The 6,812-nt window shown below is 37.7% G+C and overlaps 1 pseudogene across 1 annotated transcript; it reads left to right on the top strand.

The window, feature by feature from the left end:
• The first annotated feature begins 3,722 nt into the window (after positions 1-3,722).
• Positions 3,723-6,781, top strand: LOC143569962 (uncharacterized; annotated as a pseudogene). The gene is made up of 11 exons (XR_013141832.1): positions 3,723-4,154; positions 4,504-4,841; positions 4,927-5,067; positions 5,135-5,267; positions 5,339-5,452; positions 5,531-5,604; positions 5,680-5,754; positions 5,860-5,952; positions 6,050-6,110; positions 6,205-6,537; positions 6,616-6,781. The product of XR_013141832.1 is annotated as an uncharacterized LOC143569962 (transcript).
• Positions 6,782-6,812: the final 31 nt, after the last annotated feature.

Here is a 6,812-nt window from a genome sequence, read left to right as displayed (position 1 = left end):
TTGGCCTAAAGGTTTTGGAGAAGTCACGCGGGTTTCTCTCCGCATTTGTTGGTTTAAAGGCTTCCCCAAAATTCCTTTTCGGCTGGGAGTCCGTTTCCTTACGCTTCCCTTTCGCCTTATGGCGAGGGTTTGCGTCGGTATCGGACTCCTCCCTCTCGTCGTCTGAGTACTCGCCCTCGCTGTTCATAATGAGGTGTTGGCGAGTACTGCCGAATTCGTCAGCCTGTTGAACTGAATGCAAGCGTTCGTCCAATTCAGCTTGGAACTCTTTCTGACGTGCTTCGGCCCACGCCTTCACTTGATCTAGTGTTTGGCGAGGGACCCTCGTTCGTTTTTCCAGCTGGGCATCGGTGAACCCCAGTGGAATATTTACTGCACTTGCCCCGGCTTGGGTAGTCGGGGTAGTGTTCGTAAGGATTGTATAACCGCCGGTGTTCCCCCCAGTTGCTGGGGTTTTTACCGGGGTTTCTTGGTCGGTTACAGGCCTTTGGACCGGAGTAACGTTAACCATTTCCTCAGAAATTTTGAAAAAACTAAATTAGTTCTAGCTTTTATGCACGGATGGCGCCAATGAAGAAACACTAAGTGAACCCACAGACAGATTATAGATAATCTGGGGGCTAAGTAATGTTTCCCACGAGGATGAGGTCCAGCAGAGAAGGTTGTTCTTCTGGAGACCTGCAAAACAGACACCGTAAGCTCGTCACTGAGAAGGGGGGGGGTTCCTCCTTGTGACCACCCTCCGGCGTGAGAATCAGACTAGATTGCTCTGAATATAAGTGTATATTAAGAGATTGCTAGAAAAGATTGAGATATCAGATGATGTCCTTACCATTCCAAGGTGTTGGAGTATTTATAGCCGAAGGTAGGTTTCCTAGAAGGTACAGCCGGCTGAATAGTATTCCTGTTCCACCAACAGTGGACTACGCACAGGCCATGCTGGTTGGTGAGTAGGCTACGGCCAACAGTAAGGGTCGGCTGTATACTGTTCCTTTACTGCCGGCTACGCACTGTTCCACCAACTGTAGGCTGCGCACGTCCCCTCGTAAGGGTTGGTGAGTAGGCAGCGGCTAATAGTGACAAACAGTACTAGAGGGTGCTCCTCCTCGTATTGTTGTCGGTGAGATGTCACCCTGTGATTGGTTCATGGGCTGCTTTGGTCAATTTGTCTGTTCCGCCCATACCTTAGCAGGTATAGTACGAAAGACCTTCCAGAAGCATACGGACTGGCTCACTTGGGCGGGAGTATTCCCGCCTTGCTCATTCCTTCATGTGACTACTGAAGTAGCTAATGCCTTGTGCGTGTAGCCTTGCTGTTAGTGCGGGTAGCCTTCCCTGACGGCTTGTATCCGCAGCTGCGGGAACAGGCGGGGTACTTCACCATTGGGAGGCTTTCCCTGCGGGTACAGCTGGCGTACTGCGCGTAAGGTTCTTTGAGCATGGTGGGTCCTGCTGGAGCAGTTGGTCCTTGCGCAGACGTCCCTGTTCAAGGTGAGTCTTGCGGGTCCAACTGGGCTCTGCTGGGACCTACCTCTTCATATACTTTATACCAAACTAGCAGGGTGCCCATGTAATGCAGCGGGACGCGTGCAAGTTGCAATTGAACGCATAGTCCGCATCGTTACATATGTTACCTGATGACAGCACGCACAAAGCATAAAATTGGACGCGTAACTCTTGCAAAGCCAGTTACGTGTAATCGAAGATTGAACACGCGTAACCGGACGAGAATGCACGTTACCGACATTAAAACATGCGTAACCAATATATAGTAATTTGAAATATACAGTAATTTGAAATAAATCATTTTTTAAACCAACCCGTTTTGGCCCCAAACCCGTTCTGACTCGACAACGTTCTGACCTGGCCCATTTTTACTCGAACCCGAACCATAACCATTTTTTTTGTATCGACTCATTCCGATCATATTGTCATTTCGCACGACCCGAACTCACCCGACTCGACTTGTTACCTGACTCTACATGGTAAGCGCGTAACATGCTAACTTTTTAAAACTAAAAACTATAACAATATTATACCCAAATTAAAGAGAATAAAATGCTCGTTTTTATGATTTATTTTTTTTTTGAAAAAATATTAACGTGTGAAAAAGTTATGGCCGTTAAAAAGTCGCGGGGTAGTTGGTTTTAAATTAGAGGGCATATGTGTAACTATTATTAAACTTATAAAAAATGTATACCAAAGTTATAAGTATATTTTGAAAGAATGAAGTTATTGTTGATAAAGACTTAATTACTCATAATTTTTAAATTTTTGATGCATTATGTGTTGTATATAAAGCAATGAGTTTGATACCTCTTAAAATTTAAGAGGTCCCTAATTCATGATTTATATATAGTATAGGTATAGACTAGACAGGTGCTCGCGCGTTGCAGCGGGAAACACATCATTCCGATCATATTGTCATTTCGCACGACCCGAACTCACCCGACTCGACTTGTTACCTGACTCTACATGGTAAGCGCGTAACATGCTAACTTTTTAAAACTAAAAACTATAACAATATTATACCAAAATTAAAGAGAATAAAATGCTCGTTTTTATGATTTATTTTTTTTTTGAAAAAATATTAACGTGTGAAAAAGTTATGGCCGTTAAAAAGTCGAGGGGTAGTTGGTTTTAAATTAGAGGGCATATGTGTAACTATTATTAAACTTATAAAAAATGTAGACCAAAGTTATAAGTATATTTTGAAAGAATGAAGTTATTGTTGGTAAAGACTTAATTACTCATAATTTTTAAATTTTTGATGCATTATGTGTTGTATATAAAACAATGAGTTTGATACCTCTTAAAATTTAAGAGGTCCCTAATTCATGATTTATATATAGTATCGGTATAGACTAGACAGGTGCTCGCGCGTTGCAGCGGGAAACACATACATTTGTAATTATGTAACAAGTTTATGGATGTTCGTTGTTCGATTTGAAACCGAAAAACGTTCAAACCAATCATCGGTTTGATTTCACCATTGATTTTTTTCATTAACTTTTGGCCGGTCGTTTTCAATTTTCAAAGGTTCGTTTCGGTTTTCGACGACAAAAACCGGTTACTAACGGTTTGACCCACGGTTTAATTTAAAATCCATTAAAACCAGACAGCAAACGCCTCTATGTAAAATAATATTTTTTAAATGAAAAAATTATAACAATATGATACTCAAATTAAAAATAAAAACATGCTCGTTTTTATGGTATAATTTCTTTAAAAAAATATTAGCACATGAAAAAGTTATTAATAGTTAAAAATAATGAGGACGGTTGAGTTAAAAATGTAAATAAAAATCATATAAGAGTAAAATATTAAGGATAATAATTGTAATTATTTTAAAATTTACAAAAGTTAAGCAAAGTGAAAGGGTTAATGTTATAACTATTTAATAACCTTTTTTAGTTGTTGATAAGTTTGTCCCAATCTTGGATACATTAAAGATTATACCATATGTTAATTAATTAATTTGTGAATCTCTTAAAATCAAGGTGTCTTCAATTGCCCTTATTTGATGATGTATTATATATAGTATATATATAGATATAGATATAGATATAGAAGAAACAATTTCTATATTAATACACCCAAAATAAATTTTCATTGAAAAAAAAAATATTTATTGATATTCTTATTATATTATTCTTGTTCATGTTAGGCTTCTCTTCCCTAGTTCCCCAAATCACCATTCGCCCAGTCTACGAATCATCACACTCAAAACAAACATTAATTCTCTGAAGAAATAAATAAACCACCCAATTATTCAATTAATTTTGTAATTATTCTGTCTTTCAAGACGAATAACAAGTCCACTCTGTACAACAACGGCATTCACCCTTTATTTTGTAATAATAATATTATTATTATCTCAATTCAATTCAATTCAATTACAACTGATCAAATATTAATAACAACAGCTCACACCCACAAACCCAATTCTTCAATTTCTTAATTAATGCCCACTAATTTTAATGGCGGTTTCGCCGATCTGGTCGCCGGAGATTTGATTATCCGATGAGTTTTCCGGCGTTTGTTCAATTCGTTTCATGGAGTTCAAGATTTGTTCTTTTGATTTTGTTATTATTAATTCCAGATGCATTGGTTTCTTTAGAAGGAAACTGTGGACTGAGCTACTGATTATTCAGGTCAATTTACATCTTTTTATTTAGTTAATAATTTCATATATTAATCATAAAAATTGAAACTTTTTTCAGTTTCTTGAATTCAATTATTCAATCATGTATATGTGTTAATTTGGGTTTCTGGGGTTATAATGTTTCACTTAATTTGACATAATATCAACATCAAACAATAGGAATATGTGTAGAACAAGATTAGGGTTCAAAGCTTAATTTAGTAAAGATTTATAAATATTATAACTAAATGTCACATCATAAATTATAGGTGTCAATTTCATATCTTGATGAAAACATGACTAATTTTCAGTAATTAGTAAATGGCGTAATTATGATTTATGATACTCTTGCTTTACAGGTGCTTTTAGTGTTGGTATTGTTCGATACCAGTCACGCGAAATTTGGGGATAGGCCACGAAGACCGGAAAACGGTGGTGAAATTATTCAGTCGCATTCGTGCATTCATGATCAAATAATTGAACAAAGGCGGAAAAGGCCGGGAAACAAAGTGTTTTCGGTTACGCCACAGGTTTATCATAGCTCGGGTGGTCTTCACCGAAGGGGAAGAGAGTTGTTACAAACTTCAAAATCAAGTTTTTGAATAATGCGAAGTTGCCCATAAGAATTTATTTGAATTATGACGCTGTCGGTCATTCAACCGATAGAGATTGTAGGAATGTTGGAGATATAGTTAAGGTGAGCTTAGCATAATAATAATAATCTGATTGTAGCGTGTTAAATTAGAATCTTGATTAAGATTTTTTTTTTTTCATTTTGACAGCTAGGTGAGCCTCTGGGAGGTTTTGATTCGGGTGGGCCCACATGTAATCCGCACAAAGATCCTCCAATATTTGGTGACTGTTGGTATAACTGCACGTTGGATGATATAACTGGGGATGACAAAAGGCATCGGCTTCACAAGGTTTTTATTAAACTTTTGATGATAAATTTTGTATTTTGATATTTTTTTAATATATTGTGGTGAACAGGCTTTAGGGCAGACGGCTGAATGGTTTAAACGAGCTCTGGCGGTTGAACGTGTGAGAGGAAACCTAAGGTTAAGTGGTTACTCTGCTTGTGGACAAGATGGTGGTGTTCAGCTTCCACGTGAATACGTCGAAGGTAACTTGTTACTCTATTTATTGACTTTTTTCAGTCTGATCATTGACTTTTGTTTCTTTGTGTTTTTCCAGAGGGCGTTGCAAATGCGGATTTGGTTCTTTTGGTGACTACGAGGCCCACAACGGGTAATACGCTGGCGTGGGCCGTAGCATGTGAACGTGATCAATGGGGTCGTGCAATTGCTGGTATTTAGTTATTTTATTTCCTTAAGTGTTTCAAAGATGGATGAACGTATTGGTAATCTGTTACTTGTTTGTTTAAAGGACACGTGAATGTTGCGCCACGTCACTTGACAGCGGAAGCAGAAACGCTACTTTCGGCTACCCTTATACATGAAGTGAGTATCTTTGCTATTTATTTAATATTTGACACGGATATTGAAAATATTTGAGCATTTTAAAATGTTTTATAGGTTATTCATGTTCTTGGATTTGACCCTCACGCCTTCACGCATTTTAGAGATGAGAGAAAACGACGACGTAGTCAGGTTGGTCATCATGTTATTGATGCAACAATGTAAAAAATTAAGAAACTTTACCGCACTATGATGCGTTAAGTTTTAACCATTATTAATGTTTTTTTGTTTATATAGGTCACTAAAGAAACCATGGATGAAAAACTTGGGAGGGTGGTGACTCGTGTAGTTCTTCCACGCGTTATCATGCATTCACGCCATCATTACGGGGTACGTATTATATTACCTTGATTTTATTTAAACAACATTCTTTAAGTACGAGTATTTTAAACATAAAAATACATAATATTCGAAAACTTCATGTTAGGCATTTTCCGAGAATTTCACGGGTCTAGAATTAGAAGACGGTGGAGGGCGTGGGACATCAGGTTCATTAAACTATCCATTTCATTAAAAGGAAAATTTTAACAAAAAGAAATTTAGGTTCATGAGATAATTCCATAATTGTATAATATGCATCAGGATCTCACTGGGAGAAGAGACTGTTAATGAATGAAATAATGACGGGTTCGGTTGATACACGATCTGTAATTTCAAAAATGACACTAGCTTTATTAGAAGATAGTGGTTGGTATGAAGCTAATTACAGCATGGCAGACCGTCTTGATTGGGGTCTAAATCAAGGTACTGAATTTGTGACCAACCGTTGCAATTTATGGAAAGGTGCGTATCATTGCAATACCACACAGTTTTCAGGGTGTACATATAATCGGGAGGCCGAGGGTTATTGTCCAATTGTAAATTATAGTGGAGACCTTCCTCAGTGGGCCCGTTATTTCCCTCAGGCTAACAAAGGTATAATCGTGTCATGTTATTAAATGAATGATATGGTTTAATCCTAAAAGTTGACTTTCTGATTCTTGGTCAACGCAGGCGGACAGTCGACATTGGCTGATTATTGCACCTATTTTGTAGCTTATTCTGATGGTTCATGTGTCGACACCAACAGTGCACGAATGCCCGACAGAATGTTAGGTGAAGTGCGTGGGAGTAACTCAAGGTAGAAACTGAAATTTAATATGAAGTTTGATAAAATAAAACTTAACGGTGGTAACTTTTAATTATAATTG

This window comes from Bidens hawaiensis, unplaced genomic scaffold (assembly GCF_021521415.1).
Source record: "Bidens hawaiensis isolate Kalapana, Puna unplaced genomic scaffold, B.hawaiensis_p1.1 tig00024809_1, whole genome shotgun sequence".
Classification (NCBI taxonomy): Eukaryota; Viridiplantae; Streptophyta; class Magnoliopsida; order Asterales; family Asteraceae; genus Bidens; species Bidens hawaiensis.
Note: the sequence above shows the minus strand (reverse complement) of the source record. Positions and strands in the feature narration are given on the sequence as shown.